The sequence below is a fragment of the Pinus tabuliformis genome, chromosome 2_2, assembly GCF_031772625.1.
Source record: "Pinus tabuliformis cultivar Carrire ecotype Pingquan chromosome 2_2, CPIR1, whole genome shotgun sequence".
NCBI lineage: Eukaryota > Viridiplantae > Streptophyta > Pinopsida > Pinales > Pinaceae > Pinus > Pinus tabuliformis.
In genome coordinates this window covers 1298120024-1298146708 of record NC_142300.1, presented here as the reverse complement: position 1 = coordinate 1298146708, position 26685 = coordinate 1298120024, and the positions used below count along the sequence as shown (strand labels likewise).

The following is a 26685-nucleotide window of genomic DNA, read 5'->3' as shown; positions in this document are numbered from 1 at the left end:
GGTGTGGTCTATGAACCCTCTGCTTCCGCGCCCTCGGGCTCCTCCCCGCATCGACGGTGTGGAACCATGGTAGCCCATCCGAGGGTGAGGCTTGCTCGATACACAACTCAGTTAGTCGTGTCATTGATGCTTTCCAAAAGCATTGTTCTCGGCCTTGCTACAGCTCCATTCTCCTTCCTGGTGCTGAACACACACATAACCTCTTCTGGATGATGAATGGCTATGGCCCTGATGCTTTGCCAAGTTCCGGATCGACTTGGACCTGTTTTTTTTTTTTTTCAACGGTGGTTGCCTTAGGGTAAGTATTTCACTACGTTGTCTGTCTTTAAGTTTTCTTTTCTTTGATTTCCCACACCCTTACTATATCCTTTGATTTCTGTTCGGCCTGATTCCTAACATGCTTCAGGCCTATCTCTGTTTTTCTATGGACGAGGTTTACGGTTCTTACTCCAGCAAGTTATGCATGGGTGTGGGTGTAGCTGCCCAGCTTTCGGGTCTTATCCTCTCAGAGCTCGGCTGACAGGTATGTTCCCATGGTTTCTCCGCATTCTATTTGTTACTTAATCATTCTACTGCAAGAAATGAAGGGTTTCTTAGTGTGGAATGAAGGGTTCTTTTCTTCTCATTGGATTGTGATGGCCTTCTGGCCCAGCCCCTTACGGATTCTCTATTTTGCCTATTGCATAGAGTTTTGGCAGATGTTGAGCCTAGCAGGCTTGCCTAGCTCTCATAAGGATTGGGAATTCCATCCCTCGAAAAGGGTTTTGAACTGTTGGCTATATTTTGATGAGCCCTTGAGCTCTTTTGTACATTTGCTGTTTCGATTTACTGTTAAATAATTTTATTCGGGTTAACTCCCCTGGTGAATATTTCATGGCTCCTTACAGTTTTCAAGACTAGCCATGCACATTATGTTTATGTATGCTCCAGTTCTTCTACTGTTGGTCTGGTCTTTACGACCTAAGTTTTGTGGTTGAGGGATGAGTGCCTTCCTTGCGGCGTCTCACCATATTCCTTGATAATCTTAATATATGAACCCTCGTCAAGGTTCTTGAGTTGTTGAATTATGATATTTTTATGACTTTGACAGAGCATTTTTGTAAATATGTATATAATGTTGTTTTGAACATTCCTCAGTTTGCCAGCGAGGTTTTCATTTCATAATGTATGGTGCATGTCATAATGCTCACTGCATGATGGAAAAAGGGTTTATGCTTCATAGGTTTATGTTTTTGTTTGGCAGTGATTATAAGTCTGGCTCTTCACACTACTAGATTTTTGTTCGTATAACCTACAGGATTATTACCTGAATTCGACCTCAGAGCCAAGATTATACCTTTATGCATTCTCTCTGATTTACTCATTCCCGTATGGTGCCGAGATTTGCAAGATTGCCTTGCTGTCGTTTTACATGTATATTTGAGTGCTTACCTTACTGTCTTATAGATTTTATCTGCATGCTAGTAGGAGCAATTAAACTCTGGTCATGAAGTTTGCATACCCTCGCGGTTGCGACTATGCTACTCAGAGTTTTCTGTAAAGTTAAATATATTTTAGGTGCAATTAAACTCTGGTCATGAAGTCTGCATACCCTCGCGGTTGCAACTATGCTACTCAGAGTTTTCTGTAAAGTTAAATATATTTTCGTCCCGCGAATGCTTCAGGGGTTTTAATTTGAAATGTTATACTTTTTTGCATTTTTTGTGATAAAGCATGTGAAGAGAATAAAGAAAGAACCATGTTTATCCTTATGTTGTTTATGGAATGTATTTTGTTTTGCTATAATAACAATCTTTTTGAAGACTCCGAATCTATGGTGAGCCTGTGCGTTTTCTGTTTTCCCATTATTTCTATAATCTCTGAAAAGGTTTCCCAGCATACCAATCACACATTTGACTCCTAGAAATTTTTTTGTTTAAAAGGAACAAGATTCAAAATTCTTCACAAGCTACTAAACACTAGTATCAGTCAAGGTTTCTGTTATCACTGAAAATAGTGTAGTCAAAAATTTTTAGCCTGGCTTAAAGAGTGGGTGTTTTCGCAGCGCCAGAATTATTTTTAGCAGTTTCGCAGCGCTACCTGTTTGCGTGGTTTCGTAGCGTGCTACGAAATTGGGAATTGGTTCGAGTTTTCAGCGAAGGTCCAAATCCTAGCATGCTTATTGTATAGAGTTTTGCTTCCCTCCAGGAATGTTGATGAGAGCAATGACAGTATGTCCAAGGAGGACACAATTCACACACAGGTTGATGCTATGCCAGACACTCCAAGGATGCAATGTGAATCTGTTTTTCTTTATATGATAGTCTTGTCTTTATGTGGCTCGAACTGATATTTGAAGTGGACTATTGATTTCTTTGTGCACCTGTAACAAAAAGGATAAAGCATGCCGTTATTGGCTTGCAGGCAATTGCAAGTATGCAAAAGACAACTGCAGATATCTGCACTCCCATTTTATTGGAGGTTCTGATGTCACTTTCATGACTAAGCTGGTTGGCCATGATAACAAGCCTATTCGAGGAATTGCTTTTCTTTCGCATTTAGGCTCTGCCAAACTCTATTCTGTTGGCCGACATAATAAGCTTATAGCCTGGGACTGCCATACAGGACAGGGAACAAATATCCCCTTAGGCGACAACAGTGGAGTTGGATGCCTTCTAAGTGAAGGTCCGTGGCTTTTTGTCGGCCTTCGTAATGCTGTCAAGGCTTTGAATACCGTCAACTTGACAGAGCTATTATTAGACAGCCCTAATGGACAAGTGCATGCTCTGGCGATCGCTGATCAAATGATTTTGGCTGGAACACATGATGGCACCATTTTAGCATGGAAGTTTAATCCTACAACCAATACATTTGACCCTGCAACTTCCCTCACAGGGCATATGTTGCCTGTTGTCTCATTAGTCTCACAGAAAGACAAATTTTACTCTGCCTCTATGGACCACACAATAAAAGTTTGGGACCTGGAAACTTTTCAATGTATCCAAACCTTGAGAAATCACACATCAGTTGTAATGTCTCTTCTTTGTTTGGACCAATTTCTCTTGTCGTGTTCTTTGGATGGCACAGTGAAGGTTTGGGCTGCTACATCAACTATAGCTCTTGAAGAGATTTACACTCGTATTGAAGAACATGGTGTTCTTGCGCTGTGCATAATGAATGATGAACAAGCCAAACCTATTTTGCTTTGTTCATGCAATGATAAGAGTGTGCGCCTTTATGACTTGCCATCGTTTCATAAACGAGGTAGAGTATTCTCAAGAAATGAAGTGCGAGCACTTCAGATTGGACCTGGTGGATTATTTTTCACTGGTAATGGAATGGAGCATATCATGGTACCGGTGAATGAGGGAGGTCGAGAGCACCATAAGACGGTTATTGAAGTTGGAGCCCGAATCAAATCCAGTTTGGCATTATTGACGATATTCAGAAATACAGAATTCGTGGTCTCTTAGAAGGCGGCGCATTTGATCATGAGGTGCTGTTGGATGCTCCATATTGCCACGGGAAATGCGCATTAACTGTTTGATAATTTCAGTCTTAGAGTTTTCTTTATCGAAATGTAGTGATTAACCGCCAAATGTCAAGTGGCTTTTATGAGGGTTTGATTGCCACAAGGTCGCCACTATTATTGACACCCGGATTGAGATGTGGCGCTTCAGATGGCTATATACATTCGCAAAATCACCAGAATCACAACGACAACTGGAAAGGGAGATTATAAAGTAGATTTTAATAGCTGATGGAGTGAAAGGAGACATTCAAGGGCTAGTATTTATGCGTGATTCGAAAACAACGGGGGATATGAAGATTTCTGTTTCCATTATCATGTTTCGGTTTCTGTTATTGTGTTTTTGGGTTGCCTGAGGCGCGCAGAGAGCATCAATGTCAGATTTGCATAATAGTGCCCGGAAGGAGAAGGTTCAGAGTATATCTCAGAGTTCAAATTACAACAGCAAGGGTTTCAATTGTAGATTGAATTGCGCTGAAGATGTGAATTTAAAAGTATCCTGAACATGTTGGCGGTACTGAGGAGGATCCAGAATGTATTCTATGTTGATATTTTTACATCTTTCAGTTGTTGTGTACAGTTAACACCAGGTGCTTTTGTCTGTCTACAACATGCAAAAATGACTTTGTGAATGCAATCCAGATTAGCAATATTCTCTGTATTGTTATACCATGGCAGAGCTAGAAGACTTGTTTTGTATGGAAGATGAAAATTTTGCTGAATGAGACAGCGTTTTGAAGGATAGAAGGGTTCGAAGCAGAAAGATGTCTGCAAGGCAGTCCACATGGTCTCAAGGAACACATCAAGTTAAGAAAGAGCATGGTGTACTCTCAGTGGCACTTCTCTTCAAAATCCTGTGGGAGAATTATGTTCTTTTGCTCGGTTCTTAGGGATCGATCTTTATTCCTATTACTTCTGAAAGAAATGCGCGCGGCCTCATTTAGAATACTGGCATAATTCAAATGCTCTGTTCAGTTTTGATTTATAGCTTTTCAAAAAACTCAAAGGATTTCCTTGTATGTCTCAACTAACATTTATTGGTGAGGCAAATATTCAGAGTTACTCAAATGTGTTGCAAATGATGATCTCCAAGAAGTATAGGCGATTTAAGGACTGTGTCAAGATTGTCCAGGATCTAAATTTTACATTGGAGCAGGTTCTGAGGGTATCTCATGAGGAAATAGGAAAGCTCGACTATTGCATAAAGAGGCAATAAAGCCTTATGATCCTGGGGATGGAATGCAAACAAGCATCAATAGTCAACGGGTTAGTCCTTTGAAGAGAAAAAGTCTTTCTCAGGAGAACACTTTAAATTTGGTAATATGGAAGTTCAATTGAAAAACCATCCGCTCAGAAGGATAGTTTTTGTGAAGGTGCTGGAAAAGATTTGGATTTCTATAAGAAAAACCAAGTTGTGAGAGAAGCATGGTGAGAATTAGGAATGATCATGTGGAGCTGCTATACAGACTTTTCCAAGGTTTTATATTTGAGGAATGCGTATTATTGATATTGTGAAAAGATTTCAGAAATTAAGTTTGGAGGCATTCATCAAGGTTGTTTGAGCCATTTAATTAGCAAGTTTTTGTTTTTCTTGGGTCACAAGTACTTTCAGGAAAACAGATAGCCCTAGTTATAATGCTGCAGTGACAAGCACATCTAGTTGGGGCAGAGTGAAGACCAGAAATGTGAACAGAAGAATGATGGCATTGAATGGAGACAGCCATTGAAGCTTCAAGGATTCTGAATCTTTCAAACAGTAAACACTTTAGTGAATCTTTTGGGAAAGATTTTGTCTTCATTACCAATAATTGGTATACATCTTTTCTTCCTAGTTAATCAAAGACAGCTAAATTTATTGATGGAGATTGTGTTTTCTTTTAATCACACAGCAGTTTCGTAGCGCGCTACGAAACTGCTGTAGGTGATGATTTTAAAAGCGCAGAGCAGCTAGTGTGACACGGTGAGCGGGGGTTTGAGGAAAAGGAACAGATGTCTATCAAAGACCACCTCCAGCACATCATAAATCTGGCATTACTCCATACTTGGGGTCATTAAAGGATTTGGGAGCAGGCTGCTATATTTTAGGAGAATGTTGGGAGACAAAAGGCCGACAAACAGGAACAGCTCCCTATATTTCAGGGCGATGGAAAACATATTATGTTAAGGGCCAACAAACAACTGCAGACACCTTTTCAGCTCATAAAGTTTCCAGCTCATTTGAAAGGTGTGGTGATATGCGGTGTTTGGGAAGAATTAAAGAACAGCAGACTTGTTTTTAAATGATGAAGAGGAATGGAAGACAGGGGACCGTGGATATAGGATGATTAATTTTATCAATTAATAGGCTGTCTTACAGCTAGCATCCGAGACCAGCTTGCTCGGTGAATGCTCCCTTAACATATCTTAGCCATAATGAAAATCATACAGCTGTCCAGCATCCAAGAAAGCATCAAGTCTGCGAGGAGAATGAAATTAGTATTTTAGTTGGATTAGGATTGTGTGTAATTTTAGTTCAGCATGTTTGTAATTAATGCAGTAGTTAAAAGCATGTAGGAGTAGTTAATAGCCACCTTCGAGGCTCCCCTCATGCTGGAGGAGGAAGCTCGAGGTGTTTGAGTTTGCTTGCCTATATATGGGCCAAGGTTAGATGTAGAAAGGGTTGGATACTTAATAGAAAAAGTGTGTTGTTTTGGGCCACTGTAAGATCTTTTTTGACAGTAATAGTAAAACAGAGTTATTCTCTTCTCAAGATTCTCGAAGGATTGTCATGGTCAAATGAAGTGATGATGTGTTATAGCTTATGTTATTTTATGGTTTTGTTGTATGCAATCACTCAGAATTCATACTTATATGCTCTGACTTCCTGTGTATACAGCAAGCTATGTGTGGTGGAATATGTTTGACTTGTAATGCTAAGAGCCTTGATTTCTATGAGTTCACTGTGTTTTTCTTGTCTACTTGATATTATAGACTCCATAGCCCAATGAGATATCTTTTGGTGTGTTTCCAACCAGTTATGCTTTCATAAGTAAATAAAGAGTTAGCCATCTAGTGTTTGAAGGATTTTGTCAAGAGTTGTGAGAGAGCCCTCTCTGATTAGGAAGGCTAATTCCTAATCTAAAGTATGGTCTGAAACAGTTACATGAGACCTGGCTTGGTTGCAGTCCCTAGTACTGGTTTTGTGATAACAGTTTCTTTAGAAGGACAACCATACCTCTGCTCAGTTTCACGTTTTGGTTCCCTGTAAGATAATTTCTCCCACTCCCCTTTCACAATATAAAGAGAAAATAGAGAAAAAAGATTAACATTATACAGCTTTCTAAACAGTCCCAACACAGAGGTTTTCTTATGTACCTGGAGTTCTCCAGCTGAAGAGTTGTTCCTGACAGTCACCCGAATCAGGGTCTGTTGTCTTTCAATCCACCCGACCATGAGATTCGTCCTTCAGGACCAGAATCTTCCCCCTTGCTCCTTGCTAGACCGCAGTCTTCTGCAAGTGCTCGTACAGTGAGCAGGGTAATCTAGTCATCACCATACTTAGCTACTTTTATCTCCTTATTGGATTCTTTCCTTTTTTTTTTCTGTCACTACAACGCAGATTTTCCTCTCCTCCCCTCCTTTTCTCTGAAAACTTTCCAAGTTAGGGGAGGTAGTTAGGGTTGTTTTCACAACAACTGTCTTTCCACCTCAAGAGGACAACTTCCTCCTTGAGATTTACCTCCTTTTTAAGAAACACCTCCTTCATCTCATATGAAAACAAATTATATTTAAATTTTTAAATAAACAATAATCACTGGTTCAATTTATATTTACCACAGTAAATCAAATATTTACATTATTTACCGCATTAAATCAAATATTTACATTTTTCCCGGGACATTACAAAATATTATTTACTAATTAAATTTTATTATATTATATGGATATGATATTTATAAAATTAGAGTTATTAATATTTATTTTATTTTTCATTCGTATCTTAAAGTAAAGTTAAGTTTAACAAGAGTTATTTTTCTACTTATGAGATAATGTCATTGTCGTGGCACGGTATTGTTTCGCATTTGTTGCTGTAACTCTTAACACTTCTTGATATGGGTTAATGTCTACGAAATTCCCGTGTAACAACTTTATTTTTCGGGAATCAAAGTGCAACAACTTTCTTTATTTTTTCTGAAGTGGTTTTTAATTCTTTATTTTATTTTTTGAACTAGTTATTTGGTCTGAGATTAGACCCCACACAAAACATTTATAACACAACGGCTTATATGTATTTTATGGGCAATATATATTTCTAAAATCTCTTCAGTTTCTATGTATTAATAAATTATTTATTTACTATATAAAATTAAAAAAGAAAAAATATAATTTTTTTTGAAAAGATCTGAGTAAAACTTTGTATATAATAATCATGTTTTTTTGAAAAAATCCGAGTAAAACTTTGTATATAATAATCATGTTTTATATACGTAGAATAATGCATCAGAGATTCATCCATATTGTTCACTTTAATAATTAAAGTTTCAAGTCAACCAAAATTCATCATAAGAATAAACTTTTGAGAGAAAAAATAATGATTCAAGATTAAATAAATATTAAGATTGAAAAGGGAAAATAAGAAAATTCAAAAATTTAGGGAAAAAAATAAAAAAAAGACAAAAATTAATAAACTAAATTTTAATTATTAATTATTAAAGAAAAAAGTAGAATGATGGGAGTTGGCCAAAAAGGTAAAAACCTAAAATTTAAAAGACAAAAATTAATAAACTAAATTTTAATTATTAATTATTAAAGAAAAAAGTAGAATGATGGGAGTTGGCCAAAAAGGTAAAAAGCTAAAATTTAAAAGACAAAAATTAATAAACTAAATTTTATATTATTAATTATTAAAGAAAAAAGTTAAATGATGGGAGTTGGCCAAAAAGGTAAAAACCTAAAATTGAGAAGACCAAAGTTAATAAAGTAAAATTTATATTATCAACAATTAAGAAAAAAAGATTGAATGATAAGGTTCGTTGAGGATTCATGCATCGACTATCTTTGTAACTCGATGTAAAGTTTAATGATAGGGTTGGTTGAGATTCATGTATCGATTATTTTTGTAATTGGATGTAAAGTTGAATGATAGGTTTTAATGAGATTCATGCATGGACTATCTTTGTAACTCGATGTATATTAGATTTTGAATCGTATAAATGCTTTAGTTTATAAAAACAAAACAAAACAAAACAAAATCTCAAATATATTAAGAACAAATTATCATGAATAATAGAATATAAAAAAAGGTGATAATAAAATCATATAAAGGGGAATACAAAATATATAATAAGATCTAATTTAAGAATAGGATATTAATCAAATTAAAATGATAATACTAAGTAAAAGGGGAAAGTCATAATGTAGGTAGTATATTGAGATTTTAATATAAATTATAATAAATAGCATAGTACGGTGGTAATAATTATATCATAGTTTTGGAATAGGGCTTCTTGAGTTTTAATTTAATTATCAACTAGCGCAACCATATAATTTAAATGGTTGGTAAATGTCAATAAACATCAATTCATAATGTTGTTGTCTATAAGTGAGACTTTTTGAAATGTTTTCCAGTTTATTTTCGGATCTAATTTGTCTAGAATCGGGTAGGGATTCATAAAAATCACAAGTTTGATGGGTGAACTCTTCACAATCGAAGTGTGTGTTGAATCGATATATGTTGTTAGAAAACCAGTTTAGACAACAAAAATCAATATTTCACCACAAAAGTTTTGGTTCACCACAAAAAAATTGTCGGATTGACGAAATCTCCGAAAAATCTCACATATAGATAACTCAATTCATAATGAGTTTGAGCATGTTGTTAAAAAAAAATCATAAAACTACCTAAATTATAACTTTTATTATTATTATTAGTAGTAGTAGTAATAGTATAAAAATAATATATAAGTTCAACATATATACATTTGAAAAAATATGGAACAAAATCCTTATCCATGGAGATTTTATCTCACTTTCCATGGAGATTCTTAATGGAGTTGTCTTTAGTGCGACTTTTCGGACTTTCCGGTGCCGGAATATGGTGGAAAATTTTGAGGTGAAATCTTGATTTGTGTTAAATAAAATATTTTTTTACTGTATATATGGATTCAACACCATCGAAAACCCCTAGGGCACTTCGATTGAACAGGATTACCCGTCAAGCTTGTGATTTCAATAAATTCCTGCCAGATTTTAGAGAAATTTAACCAGTTAAACCCACCGTAAAAGCTCCCAAAAATTTGCACTAAAGACAACTCCATTCTTAAGGAGTTGTCGTTTGTGCGACCTTTTCGACTTTCCGGTGCCGGAATCCAGTGGAAAATTTCGAGGTGAAATCTTGATTTGTGTTAATTAAACTAGTTTTTTTATTGTATATATGGATTCAGCACCCTGGAAAACCCCTAGGGCACTTCGATTGCACATGATTACCCATCAAGCTTGTGATTTCCATAAATTCCTGCCAGATTTTAGAAAAATTTGACCCGAAAACCCACCGTAAAAGCTTCCAAAAATTCGCACTAAAGACAACTCCATTCTTAAGGAGTTGTCTTTAGTGCAACTTTTTGGACTTTCTGGTGCCAGAATCCAGTGGAAAATTTTGAGGTGAAACCTTGATTTGTGTTATTTAAACTAATTTTTTTGACTATATATATGGATTCAACACCCTGGAAAACCGTTAGGGCACTTCGATTGCACAAGATTACCAATTAAGCTTGTGATTTCAATAAATTCCTGCCAGATTTTAGAGAAATTTGACTGGATGATCCAAAATGGATCTAAGATAGACTTCTGATTCTAAAGTGTTCCTCACAGAGGAAAATGAAAGTCCAAGGATGCTCTTGGAAATAGTCCCATTTCATAGATCGTCTCATTTTGAACTACTGCAACTTGAATGGGCTAAAATGGACTTTGGATGAAGAAGTTATCGCAAAAAGAAGGTTGCCTTTGTACTTTGGAAAATGATGCATTTCTTCTAAAAATTGGCCTAAAAGTCTTTATAAAGGAAAATTGCATCGGAAGGGTCGAGTGGAGGACCTAAAGTGAAGGCAGAAGGAACCTCCGACTGTGACCTCCAACTTATCGCATCGGAGGTAGGCCTTCGCCCGATGTCAGGATCCCAGGCAGGGCGATGAAGCGATTGCGACGATCGACGTCGAAATATGCAAATAATATAAGGAAAGACCCCTGGGCCGTAGCAAATGCGATATGTGATATATTGAACTGCGGCGTGTGATCTCAGCCATTGGATTGGAAAAGAGATCAATAGCTAGGATTTAATCGGCAGTCGAGAGATCGGTGATCCCCGACACAAGGGGCCGATGCGATAGCGATATGCGATGCGATATGGACCGTCCGATCGGGGATCAGATCAACGGTCCAGATTTAATCGACGGATCAGCGGTTGGCATACCCAAAGGACAAACCCCCGAGCCGTTGCAATTGTAATTAGGACCCGAACCCGATAGGGATTATGGACTCGATTACATAAAATTTGAAATTCGGGATTTTTGGATTTTCTATGTATTAGCGCATTTCCATTATAAAATCGAAATACAAAGGAAATGACCCGAAAGCGAAAAAGTTGGACCTGAAAGGTTTATAGATGCGACTTTGGGTTATTTGAGTTTTGTGGTAAGCGGGATTTCGGGTGACCCTCAGACGGTAAGTGGTATTGGACGGGCTTCGCCTAAACCGGTGCACTGGCTAATATGTGGCATGGCTAAGGAGAGAGAAAACCGCCTTTTCGGGCAGGTAACCTCTGTGCACATAAGCCACCCGAAACGGACCGTCAGCCATTGGATCAGAGATCAAGAAAATCAATGTAGGGCTTGCGATAGCCATAAAAGGTGGACCTAAAAGGGTTTATAAGCACGATTTCAGAGAATTTGATGTCCAGGATTTCGCGCTTGATAGTGTATTTTCGGAAAATCTCTGTGTAATGGAATTTTTTTCTATTTTCGGGTTTTTGCCTGAAGAAAGGCCTGATTCCTTTGTAACTACCCTTGATCATTGTGCCACACTGCAAGCGGGCATTTTATAGGCAATGATGCATTTATAACGCTGAGAGAGCCACAGAGCCAAATGGCCAGTCGAAGTGACAAGGAGTAGAAGAAGCCGCAGAGCCGCAAAGAAGTGATTACATGCAGAGAAACAACTGGGGAAGCCGCAGAGTCGGAAGTTGCCTCAGAAAAGCCAGAGAGCATGATTGTTGAGGCAGTGTAGAGAGTTTTGGAAGAATCGCTTGGAGGTCAAGCGAATCACAGAGGTACGTAGAGGCCGAGAGAGAGAGATCAGAGAAGCTAGAGCCGAAGAGCCAGAGCCAAAGTGAGAGCTAGAGCTAGAGCCAAGAGCTAGAGCCAAGATCTAGAGCCACAAGCCAGAGCCAAGAGCCAAAGCCAGAGCGAGAGTTGAGAGCCAAATCGAGAGCTAGAGCCAAAGCCAGAGCCAAGATCCAAAGCCACGAGCCAGAGCCAAGAGCCAAAGCCAGAGCGAGAGTTGAGAGCCAAATCGAGAGCTTGAGCGAGAAAGCCGAGAGCTTCAGAGCCAGGGATGAGATGGTGTTCTAAGCCCATTGTGTTCTATGTAAACTAGTGGAGTTGATCATGGAGCTTGTAAAAGACCTACTGCCATAATCCTAGAGAGCCTAGTCGAGTTGACTAGAACTCAAGGAGACGTAGCCCAATAGTTTTGGGTGAACTCCAAATTAATATTGCTGTTATGAGTGTTGTTTTATTGCTGCATCTTGCTGCTATGCGTGTGTGGATTATTTGCTGCTTTACTTACTGTCATATGTATTTTATACCAGCATAAGCAAGTGAACTTACAACACATAATGATTTTAAAACAAATATAAGAATACACCTATGTTCAAGCACATTATTAATTCCACATCGATTAATCAATAAATATTGGGAATATTTAAGCTTTGGAAGTGGGAGAGGTTCTTGTAAGCTCACAAGAAGCCTTTAGCGCCCAATTTTCAGATCAGGTGGTATCAGAGCTTGAGGTTTGATTAACCCCACCTTCAAAGAAGGTTATATCAAAATGTTTGATTGATAGAGCAAAGATTGCTTGTCTGAAAGGTGTTTGGGCAGTTAAGGATTGATTGTTTGATTGATTGTATGCTTGTTGCAGACTGACTATTGTGTGAGCTTGCAGAGGTGAAGGGAAAGTTATTGATAGCTCAGTCCACGAAGGACAAGAAGGAAGAAGGGCTGAAGGCATTCTTCTTATCCCAAAGGACCTCAAATCAATCCTTGAAGCATAAGAGGTTTGTTGCAAAAGGTTGCTTGGATAAGCTATTTGTTAATCTTGTTTGAAGTTCTTTTGTTCATTGGCATAATGACTACTTCTACAAGTGAATCCTCAAATTCTTTTTTCTTCACAAGAGTCTTTGATGAAGACATGAAGGAAGACTTTTACACCATGATGGATATGGTGAGAGAAATGTATGAGGATGGAAGGAAGAGCAACATACTTAGAGAGCAGTTGAATTCCGTGGAGAAAGAGAAGTAGATGCTTTCTGACAAATTGCAGGAAATGGAGAGGCAACTTCATATTGCAAATATGAACTTGAAAAGGATGCATGAGTTGGAGTCACAACTCTTTGTTTCCAAAGAAGCCTTAGTCAAGTATTAGCTTGAAGAAGAGGTAAACCATTCCAGTTTGTCTTCAAATTCTTCTAAGAATGCTTGTATTGGTTCTTTTTAAAAACATACCAGAGGCATAGGTTCCAAGCTAATGTCCAAGATGGTCTATGAAGGAAAAGGCTTGGGTAGACATGCACAAGGTATTGTTGAACCAATAATAGTTGAGGAAAAGCCTAAGTATTTGGGTCTTGGCTACGGACAGTCTTATGGAGAAAGTTCCAAAGCTGCCATGAAGGCCATTGAAACAACTCCAAGAAGGAGTTGCATTGCAGGTCTTCCACCTCAAGAGTGTGAAGATTGTATTTAGGAGGAATGCAATAGCTTGAAACATCATTTGCAGGATGCAGATGTTCATAAGCATGCACTTGAACCAGAAAGTTGTGGAAACTCTGACAGCCTTGAAGAGATTGATGGTGTTCCAAGGGGAGCCACTTCTTCATTCAATTCACCCCCTCATGAAGGCAATAAAGGTGAAAGAGAAAGGTATAAATCTGGTTCTAAACATTTTCCTTTTGATTATGTTCAGCATGGTAAATTTCCACATAGATATGGGAAAAGAATTGCTTGTTCCTTTTGTGGTTTGGATAACCATAATGTTTCTAGATTTTGGAAGAGGATAGCCACATGTAGGAAACTTTTGAAGGAAAATAAGCAAGAAGCCAAAGGTTCATTGGACAAGGCAAGTCATGCTATCAAGAGGATGCACATGCAGTGCACTTACTGCCATAAGCAAGGACATCTTGCTGCAAAATGTTGGACTTTGAATCCAACAATGCTTCCACGAAAGTTGAAGAAATTGGAAAGAGAAAATGGTAGGCATGGGAAGAAGGATTCCATGATTGATGTGTTTCAAGATGATTCACATGTTGATGCTGATGTGTAGACAAAGGAAAGCCCTTTGAAAAGGATTGGTAAGAAAAGATTAGAGTTCTTATCCAATTAAGATTGCATGTCTATTGTTGCATCTGTTTGCATTTCTTGTTAATGGAATTCAAGTTGTAGGGTTTTACCAAGAAGGTGAATGGAAAAAGTTGAGTAGGAGACTCACTTTGTTGCTGCAGCATTATGTTCATTTCAGCTTCGAAATTATAGTGTGCTTAAGCGAAAGTTGAAGGATGAAATGCATGCATAAGCTTGATGTGCATGAACACAGGGATGCTGATGATTTCCTTGTATTTGAACATATATGTGTAATTAACTTGAAGGGTTGATTGCTTTGTTGTAAACATGCATGTAATGTTTACTTGGGAGAAGTTAACTTGGTCTCCAAGATGGAGCTAATGATGAAGTGTTTCATCTTTGAAAAAGAGTCCTAGAGGTCTTTTTCTACATGCTTGACTTGAAGGGTCATTTGTTTTAAAGGCATGTTTTGTGGGCTTGGTATCTAGTCCATCATTTGTATGCAGATGTAAGACATGAAGGTGTTCACAAGATGTGAAAATCTGTTTCTTTTGTTGAAGCATGAGTTTTATGCCATCCAGTTGTTGTCTGTATTTCTGTTGTTGTTAACAGTTGTTGTTGACAACTTGTCAAATAGGTACAAATGAAAATTTTGTGAAGCAGATGTAACTTCACATTAGTTTGAGCCACCTTGGATCAATGATCAAGGCAGAGAAGTTCAAACTACCTTTTGTGACCATCTCAGTGGGAGTTCTTCATGAAGGCAAGAAGGAAAATAGTTCCTCCCAGGAAGACCAGCACATCTAAGAAGGAGAGTGGTCAAAGGCTTTAGTTCAGAGGCATTATGTAGAGGCAAGTATATGGAGGCCGAAAGAAGAGGGTGTTGTTACTCTCATTTACTGTTCAAATCTGTATGTTAGTCTTTTGGAGACCAAAAGTTCTTTTAGTGGGAAGGCGTGATCCAAAATGGATCTAAGATAGACTTCTGAGTCTAAAGTGTTCCTCATAGAGGAAAATCAAAGTCCAAGGATGCTCTTGGAAATAGTCCCATTGCATATATCATCTCATTTTGAATCTACTGCAACTTGAATGGACTAAAATGGATTTTGGATGAAGAAGTTATCACAGAAAGAAGGTTGCCTTTGCCCTTTGGAAAAGGAGGCATTTCTTCTAAAAATTGGCATAAAAGGCTTTATAAAAGAAAATCGCATCGAAAGGGTCGAGTGAAGGACCTAAAGTGGAGGTGAAAGGAACCTCCGACTGCGACCTCCGACTTATCGCATTGGAGGTAGGCCTTCGCTCGATGTCGGGACCCCAGGCAGGGCAATGAAGCGATTGTGACGATTGGCATCAGCGATCGGCGTCGGCATATGGAAATAATATAAGGAAAGACCCCCAGGCCATAACAAATGTGATATGCGATATACTGATCCATGACATGCCATCTTAGTCGTCGGATCGAAAAAGAGATCAACGGCCAGGATTTAATCGGCGGTCGGGAGATTGGTGATCCCCGACATAAGGGGCCGATTCAATAGCGATATGCGATGTGATATGGACCGTTCGATCGGGGTGTAGAATTTTCTCTACAAATCAGCTAGCTCACTGATATCATGTGGAAATTTCACCTACAGATCAAATTGATATATGTAATGTACTAAAGCATAATATTAGATCTACATCTACCATAAACTTTGCGGAAGCTAATCAACCATGAGCAACATCAAGCATGAACACATATAACCGATAAGAAGGAATCAATCACACATAAGACAGAATATATCACTGGGGAAAGCACCAGCATAAAACCCCAACACTGTATTATCAATCAAGTGGAGATCCTTAACAACATACAAAAAGAATTAGCTCAATAACTATCCTGCTCTCTCTGTAATTAGAAGATGAAAATTATGGACTACCTAGGCCTCAATATATAGGCTGTAAATTGGTCTAATCATACTTGATGTCACCTCAGGTCCAACTATGTAGTCATATAAGAAAATAAATTCCTTCCTCATGCAAGGAATACTTACTAGAAATATCCTAGCATTTGATAGTACACTGTCCCTCATCTGATCTCAATTGGGTCTTTGTCTGAACTGCCATGCATCAGTTATTCATGAGAGAATACTTAGTTATCTAAAAATAATAGTTGTCACATGCATGCAAGCATTAACAAACTATATCTCATTATTTTAACAACTTGTTAAAATAATCTAAGTGGACTTGACTAAGTCAACTCATCCTCTCAATATAGAACTGAACCTTATCTCCCTTAATCAAGGGATAAATTCCTAAATCAAGAGAGAAAATAATTGCATGATCTCGCAAAGACTTCAAGTTTAATTTTCCATAACTAATTAACTCATGGAGATTAATTAATTAATATTTTAAGCTGTTGGTAAGACCAAATTCGTTTTTACTTGCTATAGTTAGACCAGGGACTGCTAAAAATAGGAAGGGACCCAGAAATGCTATTTTTAGAAGTTTCTATTTTTAGCAGTTTCACCTCTCACCCAAGGGGCCAAAATTCTCATTGGCCAAACTACTATTTTTAGAAGTGCTATTTTTAGTAGTTTTATTTTTAGCACTTTCTAAATTTAGCATTTCTTGTTGCACAATTTTCAACACGGGGATCAGATCAACGGTCAAGATTTAATCGGCAGATCGGCGGTCAGCGTACCCAAACGGCAGACCCCCAGGCTGTTGCGATTGAAATTAGCGATCAGGACCTGAACCCAATAGGGATTATGGACCTGATTGCATAAAATTTGAAATTTGAGATTTTCGGATTTTCTGTGTATTAGCACATTTCCGCTATAAAACCGAAATACAAAGGAAATGACCCAAAAGAGAAAAAGCCGAACCCGAAGGGTTTATAGATGCAAATTTGGGTTATTTGAGTTCCATGGTAAGCGAGATTTCGGGCGACCCTCAGGCGGTAAGTAGTATTGGATGGGCTTCGTCCGAACCCATGCACTGGTCAACATGCGACATGGCTGAGGAGAGAGAAAATCGCCTTTTTGGGTGGGTAACCTCCATGCACATAAGCCACCCGAAATGAACTATCAGTTATTGGATCGGAGATTAAGCAGATCAACGGTGGGCTTGCGATAGCCATAAAAGGCAGACTTGAGAGGGTTTATAAGCGCGATTTTTGAGAATTTGAAGTCCAGGATTTCGCGCTTGATAGTGTATTTTCAGAGAATCTTTGTGTAATGGAGTTTTGTTCTATTTTCGGGTTTTCACCTGAAGAAAAGTTCGATTCCTTTGTAACTACCCCTGATCATTGTGCCACGCTGCAAGCGGGCATTTTATAGGCAATGATGCGTTTATAACGTCGAGAGAGCCACAGAGCCACAAAGCCAGATGGCCAGTCGAAGAGACAAGGAGTAGAAGAAGCCACAGAGCCGCAGAGGAGTGATTACATGCAGAGAAACGACTGGGGAAGCCACAGAGCTAGAAGAGGCCTCACAAAATCCAGAGAGCATGATTGCCGAGGCAGTGTAGAGAGTTTTGGAAGAATCGCTTGGAGGTCAAGCGAATCACAAAGGCACGCAGAGGCCGAGAGAGAGAGCTCAGAGAAGCCAGAGCCGAAGAGATAGAGCCAGATCCAGAGCCAAAGCTAGAGCCAAGAGCCAGAGCCAGAGCCAAATCCAAGAGCCAGAGCCATGAGCCAGAGCCAAGATCCAAAGCCATGAGCCAGAGCCAATAGCCAGAGCCGAGAGCGAGAGCGAGAGCTAGAGCCAGAAAGCCGAGAGCTTCAGAGCCAGGGATGAGATGGTATTCTAAGCCCATTGTGTTTTGTGTAAACCAATGGAGTTGAGCGTGGAACTTGTAAAAGAACTACTGCCATAATCCTAGAGATCCTAGTCGAGTTGACTAGAGCTCAAGGAGACTATTGCTGCATCTTGCTACTATGTGTGTGTTGCTTATTTGCTACTTTACTTACTGTCGTATGTATTTTATACCAGCATAAGCAAGTGAACTTACAACACATAATGATTTTAAAACAAATATAAGCATACATCTATGTTCAAGCACATTATTAATTCCACATTGGTTAATCAATAAATGTTGTGAATATTTAAGCTTTGGAAGTGGGAGAGGATCTTGTAAGCTCACAAGAAGCCTTTAGTGCCCCATTTTCAGATCACTGGAAAAACCCACCGTAAAAGCTTCCAAAATGTTGCACTAAAGGAAACTCCATTCTTAAGAAGTTTCCTTTAGTGCGACTTTTTGGACTTTCCTGTGTCGGAATCCGGTGGAAAATTTTGAGGTGAAATCTTGATTTTTGTTATTTAAACTAGTTTTTTTACTATATATATGGATTCAACACCCTAGAAAACCCCTAGGGCACTTCGATTGCACAGGATTACCCATCAAGCTTGTGATTTCAATAAATTCCTGCCGGATTTTAGAGAAATTTGACTGGAAAAACCCACTGTAAAAGCCTCCAAAAAGTCGCACTAAAGACAACTCCATTCTTAAGGAGTTGTCTTTAGTGTGACTTTTTGGACTTTCTAGTGTCGGAATTTGGTGGAAAATTTTGAGGTGAAATCTTGATTTGTGTTATATAAACTAGTTTTTTTACTGTATATATGGATTCAACATCCTGGAAAACCCCTAGGGAACTTCGATTGCACAGGATTACCCATTAAGCTTGTGATTTCAATAAATTCCTGGCGAATTTTAGAGAAATTTGATTGGAAAAACCCACCGTAAAAGCTTCCAAAAAGTCACACTAAAGACAACTCCATTCTTAAGGAGTTGTCTTTAGTGCGACTTTTTGGTCTTTTCGGTGCCGGAATCTGGTGGAAAATTTTGAGGTGAAATCTTGATTTGTGTTATTTAAACTAGTTTTTTTACTGTATATATGGATTCAGCACGTTGGAAAACCCCTAGGGCACTTCGATTGCATAGGATTACCCATCAAGCTTGTGATTTCAATAAATTCTTGCCAGATTTTAGAGAAATTTGACTGGAAAAACCCACCGTAAAAGCTTCCAAAAAGTCACACTAAAGAAAACTCCATTCTTAAGGAGTTTTCTTTAGTGCAACTTTTTGGACTTTCCAGTGCTAGAATCCGATGGAAAATTTTGAGGTGAAATCTTGATTTGTGTTATACACAACCCCGATGGGAAATTAGCTATTAGTTATTCCTAGGGGTTGGGATAAAGGACCAATAATCAAGTAGAGGTGTATACCTACTAGGTCTAACCTTGGAAAAAGGTTTGAATATACAAAATTTTGCAAACTTGGGGGACTCTCTTCTAACAATTCAGAATTTATACAAAGGCACTTGGCCTAAAGAAAACCATCTCAAACTCCTACTCCAAAGAATCTCTATAGAACTTGAATTCTTCCCTCTCATATCCTTCTTCCACATCCTCATGCACCAAAATTCAGAAACTGACAAACAAGACAACCTAGCTTGAATCCTTAAAGCTGGACAAATAGAAGTAAATGGTAGTCATGGATGGAAAAGTATCCCATGACCCCCTCCTCCAAGTACTTGTTTTAATGTCTAAGGCTATAAGGCCAAATCATTTTTTCCTTCCTCACTCAAAAATATAGGCAAATGAGTAAAAATTGATGGAGCATGTAGCAAGGTATAGTGACTCTCATTGACGCAACATTTAATGCAACTCATTTAATCTCAATCTCTTCACATGCCTTAGGTATAAGGAAACAATTATGTTTTGATCTCTGCTCAAACGTTGCATTCCTTCTATTGATTTCTCTAATGGTTATAGTAATTATGAAGGTTAATGGAGTATAGAGTAGAATCACATGTGGGATTAACTCCAAGCATGTTAAATTTACGATCTAATATTAATCTCCTGCTCTTAACATATTAATTACCTGCCAATTTAGGTTGTGTTACCTTCAAAGGTTCTCTAAGCAATTTCTCCTAAGCATGGTCGACATCTCTAGGATTCTCTGTGGCAGTGGGTATAACTTTCAGCTCTGCAACTTCATCGGGATCTAAGTGAACTACAAAAATAATTCTTCCCTATAGACTCGTATGGGTTTCAGGTTTGTTCTGGTGTGCCCATGTCAATTAGACTTTGTTGGTCACATTTTCATCTCTCAACTTATCTTCTTATGCAAGACCTCCTAAAATCTAGTTCGATTTATTCGTCTATCTGGTGCTCTCCTCTTTTGTCTTGTCCTTCATGTCTTTGAATTTTGTGGAGCTTCTTTCATTTCTCTAGTTAGCTTTGCGCTTTGGTGTCTTTATTATCTACACCCTTTCTTCAGTGAATTTAGTTTGTCTCACTACTATTAGGCTCAGGTGTCACTATATCTAGTTTTCTATGGGTGGGCTCTATCTCCTTTATTGAATTGTGATTGTTTCATCTCTACCTAGGTTGTGTTGTCTACTATAGTGTCTCTCTTGTCCTCCTTTGAGAAAATTGTTCCCTAGCACCTTTCTCCTATATCCCTCCTATTATTCTCTAGCACCTATTACGCATCATGCGAGAAGGAAAAGAGGTCTCCCGTGCCATCAATCTGAGGATGTGGGAAAAAAGAGATAAAACTCCTTAAACCGTGGGTAACTTGGATTGTAGCAATTATTCCCTACAAATTTAATCTCTTAAATTGTAAACAATGGAAACTAACTAAAAATTGCATCAACAAATGACAACATCCATCAACCTCCTTTAATAAATACAAGCATTGAAAGGAAAATTAGCTAAGCACGAGGATGAAATTGACTCTCCCTAAGAGTAGATAGAAGGCTTAAAGGTGCACAACCCAGCCAATGATAATCAAACTACCAACAACAATGCTTCCAATCAGCGTGTGGGCATACTACTGCCTGATCCCAACTAGCTTCCCAAAGATGACCCCCCATCAATTCTTTGAAATATTCCCTCTATAAATGTGTTTTGATTCTCGATCAGTTTTGAAAATTTTATGCATGTAGCTCATCAGTAATAGTCAGATTACAATATAGCTAATTTGTAATTCTAGAAAGATCCTCTCTAGAGGACCCACTACTAGATGAATTATTGTTACTACTTCTCAAGTAACTATTGTGTCCAGGAAGAAGGAGGATGAAATTGAATCTCCCTAAGAGTAGATAGAAGGCTTAGAGGTGCACAAACCAACCAATGATAATCAAAATACCAGCAGTAGTGCTTTCAGTCGACATGTGGGCATACTACTGCCTGATCCCAACTAGCTTCCCAAAGATGACCCCCCATCAATTCTCTGATGTGATTCCTCTATAAATGTGTTTTTCTTCTCGGTCAATTTTCCAAATTTTATGCATGTAACCCATTAGTGATAGTCGACTTACAATACAACTTATTTGTAACATTAGAAAGCTCCTCTCTAGAGGACCCACTACTAGATGAATTATTATAACTACTTCCCAAGTAACTATTGTGTCTAGGAAGATTTTAATATAAAAACTTCTCATTTTTGTTATATAACTAGGACAACCATATAAATTAAATAGCTAGTGAATAAACATCAATAGATAAGCATTAAAACTTTTACCCCATTATACATCTCACATTTCCCACATTAAAGAAATCATAAAACTAACTAAATTATAGCTTTATTTCAAATTATTATTATTATTAAAAATAATTAATATATTAGTTAAACATATATACATTTTAAAAAACATGTAACAATATTCTTAACTATGGAGATTCACCCCACTTTACCATGGGAATTCTTTACTTGAAAATAGTTCTTCTTATAGTACCATGGCTTATCAATACCACATGCTCAATATTATGCGTTGATATGACAATTTTTTAATCAATTAATTTGAGATAAATTAATTAAAAGAGCATAGATCTTAAATCTAATAAATTCTTGGCAACTACTGAGAGGGGGGTGAATGAGTAATTTTAAATTAACAATTAGTTAGCTCAACTTAATTTCCTTTCTCGAATATCTTCTTATGTAGTTAATGATTTATGCATATGTTCAGTTGTTGATTGTTTATTTTTCACTTACGAGAGAGAGAGACAAGTGTATATGTAAATATTCAAAACTCAAGAGCATTCACACAAGTGAGACATCCAACAAGCAGCACATGAAGACACCAGATATAAGTGGAAACCCATAAAGGGAGAAAACCAGGGATTTTTGGCTGAAAGTGATGTGAAGGCAAGCTTCTACTCCCCTATTACATCATTTTTTTTGTAGAGTCCAACCTACAGGAGGTTGCTACCTCAAGGAAGCTCCAACGCCCACAAATTTTTTGTAGGCTACAACCCACAGGATGCTCCTACGTCAACAGGCTATAACATGTTCTTTATCAAGCTACAACATGAAAGGAGATTACAATCTCCCAATCACAATACAAGTGGTATCAGAGCCAAAAGTCATGAGTTGAGAACACCCCTGGCTCGTGTTGGGGGGGAGATTGTTGGGCATTAGATAATCCAAAGCTCCTTATGTGTTTCGTGACATGTGCTCCAAACTATTAATGTTTCTACAAAAGTTTTAATGTTTGCATTGTTTTAACGTTGGCAAAATGTACTAATGTTTCCCTGCTCCTAGCCTACCACAACCTACAATGTTGATGCCACAACAGCTGGAGGAAAAAAGAGAGAAAGGGTTTTTTTACAGTTGTGATAGAAAATACAGTAAAGGTCATAAGTGTGCTGAGAAGAAATTATTTTACATAAATTGTGAAGATGAGGAAGAAAAGGAACATGAAACATCAAAAGAAGAGGATATACACTAAGAACCAACCCTGGAAAAAGAAGAAATAAATTCGGCAATATCTTGTAATGCATTGGTAGGAATTACCACTCCTCAAACTCTCAAGATAGAAGGATATATCAAGAAGAAAAAGGTAATAGTGTTGATTGATTCAAGTAGTACCCATAATTTTATTCATTGTAAGATATCCAAGGAATTGAATTGCTTTATTTATCCATCTCCAAAGGGTTAAGTGATGTTTGCAAATGGAGGAGCTATAAATTGCTTTGGAAAGTGCCATAATATCAAGCTGACCACCGACAAATATGTATTGAATAGTCCAATGCTTTCCATTCCAATGGGTGTTACTGATGTTGTACTAGGAGTGCAATGGTTACAATCTTTGGGGACGATAAATTTTAATTTTCAAGAACTTTTCTTGAAATTTTTCTAGGAAGGAAAGGAAATTGAATTAAGGGGTATCACAGGGAAACCATCAAAGATAATCATATCTAATGGCATGGAAAATATTTTGAAGAAAGAACAATGGGGCATAATTGCACAATTATGCTCACTAGAGGTTCAAACATCGAAATCATCCATTTCTCGAGATCTGCAAAAAGTCTTGGAAAATCATTCTAAGGTATTTGGGACCCTCAAAGGCCTCCCACCTATTCAGGATTACGATCATTCTATTCACTTCATTCCAGGAAGTGTTCCTCCAAACATCAGGCCTTACATATATCCCTATGACCAAAAGAGTGAAATTGAACATATGGTTACAGAAATGCCCACCTTCATTACAAAGCCTTACTCGGGGTAAGGAAGATGGTCACAGGTTTGTCCGAGTTCAAAATGAATCATGAAGGAGTTTGACAAGGTTGTGCAATTGGGAAACTTAGAAGGAGACCATTCCCCTAAAATGAAAGCCAAACTACCGACATTCTTCAATTGGTCCATGCTGACCTATCTGGTATGTTACCTGTAACATCATTGGGAGGATACTTGTACTATGCAATTTTTATGGATTACTTCTCTTGAAAAACATGGATATATTTCTTGAAGAAGAAGGATGAAGTGTTCAAATGGTTCTGTTATCACTCCAAGAAACTCTCCTAGGTTGTATATCATAGATGCTCGGGAACATTACAAACTCAACAAAAATGTTGGAAAATGGTGGATGAATGAAAGATATGTTGCATATTCAAGCCAGATAACCACTTCTACTATGCTTAACCCCAAACATGGGTGAACACCCCCAGACTACAAGGCTTTAGACCACCAATTACTTACAGTTTAAGGAAATTGTGATGATGGAGAATACTGATCACACCAGCAGATGCACAAGACCCTGTGATGGCTAGTTGCAGCCAGTTAAAAGGTCTGTAAATCTATTTCCTAATGCATAGACAGGATGACAACTCTCTGGCATTAAAATAACAAAAACCTGCATACAAATTCAATGATACATGCTAGATTCAAACAAAGAGGTGGGATGACATCCCCTCTAATGCTAAACATCAACAACACATGAATAAATGCATAGCAGGCACAACCTGGAACAAAGAAGAAGAAGTGGAAAGTGAGCAATTAACAGCAAAAGAAGCTTGCATTAGCTGGAAATGAAGACCAGACGCTGCAGGTATCACAATAGTTATAGTCTCCAAACGTTGAATCTTACATCAAAATAACATTCATCAATCCTCAACCTCTTGATTTTGGGTATATATATAGAGGTTATTTACAAAATTGCTCAGATATGTATTACACGAGAAGGGGTCATGATGGACCACCTAACACATTAATTCTCAGAAATGGGCCTCTGCTACACTCTGCCTGCTTTAATGAACAAATCGACCTTTCTCTGGTACTCTGTTGTCCTTCCTGAGTAGGTGGAATGATGCCTGAGAGGAGCGCCATAACTGGTTAATGCCGCTGACTGCTCGAACTCTGCATTTTCCTCTTCGGCCATGCTGCTCCTTTAAATGCAGTTGTTGAAGCTTTATTACGCAGAGTACTTGGTAGCAGATGGCTTCGTCCTTCGGGAGCTCAAGACAGTCAAAGGAGTAAATACAGTATGGCGGAGGTGTGCACAGGATGAGAACAATTAATGGCCATCAGATCCACAGATGAATGGCAGAGGATGAATTGCAGGGGCTATCGGGAGAAGTGGGTGGAGGAACGAAGGCTGTTGGATCTGGACGCGGCAGATCTAACAGTTGACGGAAGTGGGAGACACACGGACATTAACAGGCGGGAGAAGGGTAAGGTAGCGGAAAGAGGTTTTATCGCACCGCCTATTTGAGGTAGGCGGTATCCGTATATGATCGCGTGATCCAGTAAGATCATGACGCGTGGCAGACAAAAACCACTGCCCCCGCGGGTTAACGTGTGCACAGGTCACGCGATGGGGGGAAGCGTCCACCGTTAGATCTGGCGATGGACGCGATCAACGGTGGGGAAAAGAACGAGGCTTAGCGCGCGCGAAAAAGGTGGCAAAGGGTTATGGAGGGGTGGGTCACGTGGGCGCGGGCTCATAAGTTTAGCGCCCAGGGCTTAAAGAAAAGGGGCTATACAGATTTTATAAAGATAAAACAAAGGCAGCGGGGTAAAGGAATTAAGCGGGGAATAGGGAAAGGCGAGGGATGAAGAGGTTTATGAGAGAAACAGAGACAGTGGAGGTTAAGAGGGTGTGAGGAAACCGAGTGATTAAGGAGGAGAACGACCGCTGCGAGCACCCTTCTCAGCACAAACCAACCATCAGTCCTGAATTTGACCTTTTAAGCACTGAAGTTTATAGCAGAGCTAACACTGGCTCCTTCTAGGGATGAGATCCTCCCTGTGAGGTCTCAAGAACCTGTAGACCAATGCCTTCATACAAAAATCAGCTTTAAAAACATTGCCTGGTATCCATTAGGCATGGAGTCAAATTAAGTATATACTAAAAGAACATAATTACAATATTAAGGCTTGAAAACACAAAACTTCAAAAAATGCCCATCTGCTGAGCCACCAAAATTGTTGCTTGCCAGCCAGTTCATCATTGAGCAGTAAAACTAGATTTATTTGAACATCTACCTCAAATAGATTAGGAAATTTGAGCTTAATAGGTAGATATCGATCAACTTTCATCTCCCTTCTGTGTGCTCTCCTCCTTGGATGTTCTTCACAAGAGCCTCTATACAGCTACTGAATAATCATGACTGCTATGTACTTGTCTGTGTCTTTTGTAGTCTGCACAACTAATATGAAAGATGCACCATTGTATTCTTGTGTAGGGGACACAGAGACATTTTTTGCTCCTTCATCTTGCTTTGAACAGTCCACATCCAAGGAGGAGTCCCAAAACTATACACCCTCTTCCTCTGTCACCTGATAAGCTGCCTTTTCAGTCTGTGCAGAGGCCATCTGAGCAGGCTTCAGAAAATCAAAACTGAGGTGATCAGTCTTAGCCTTGAGCATTGAGCTATTTCCTGCCTCAATGTTCAAGGGGCAACTGTGAGGGATTGTCTTTTGAGCAGGTAGGGGGACCAAAGATGATGGGGAGCTTTCCTCTCCCTTTTTAATCACTGGACTGGGGACCAAAGCAGGTCATAAAATTTGCAGATCTTCATAGCCATGTGAAGATGAGCTGGCTTCGGGCACAATATCTTGGAGGTTGGTAGGACCTGCTGCTGACTGCTTCTGCTGATCAGCTTGTTGTTCTGCAGCTACAACAAACTCACGAGCAGTGCCTCTGGATATTGCTTTCTCATAAGCAGCCCTTGTTAGGAAAGGAGCACCTTCCAAAACATGGACCTCCTCCTCATGCTGCACTTCTTCCATGACTATATTCTGTAAAATGGGCCTTACCCCTTCATCTTCATTTGTAACTTTATTTCTTTGCAAAATCTGCAATTGCTCCTGTGTTCCTCT

At 38.6% G+C, this 26685-nt stretch overlaps 1 pseudogene; it reads left to right on the top strand.

The window, feature by feature from the left end:
- The first annotated feature begins 2212 nt into the window (after nucleotides 1-2212).
- On the top strand, nucleotides 2213-3452 carry LOC149198256 (zinc finger CCCH domain-containing protein 17 pseudogene; annotated as a pseudogene).
- Nucleotides 3453-26685: the final 23233 nt, after the last annotated feature.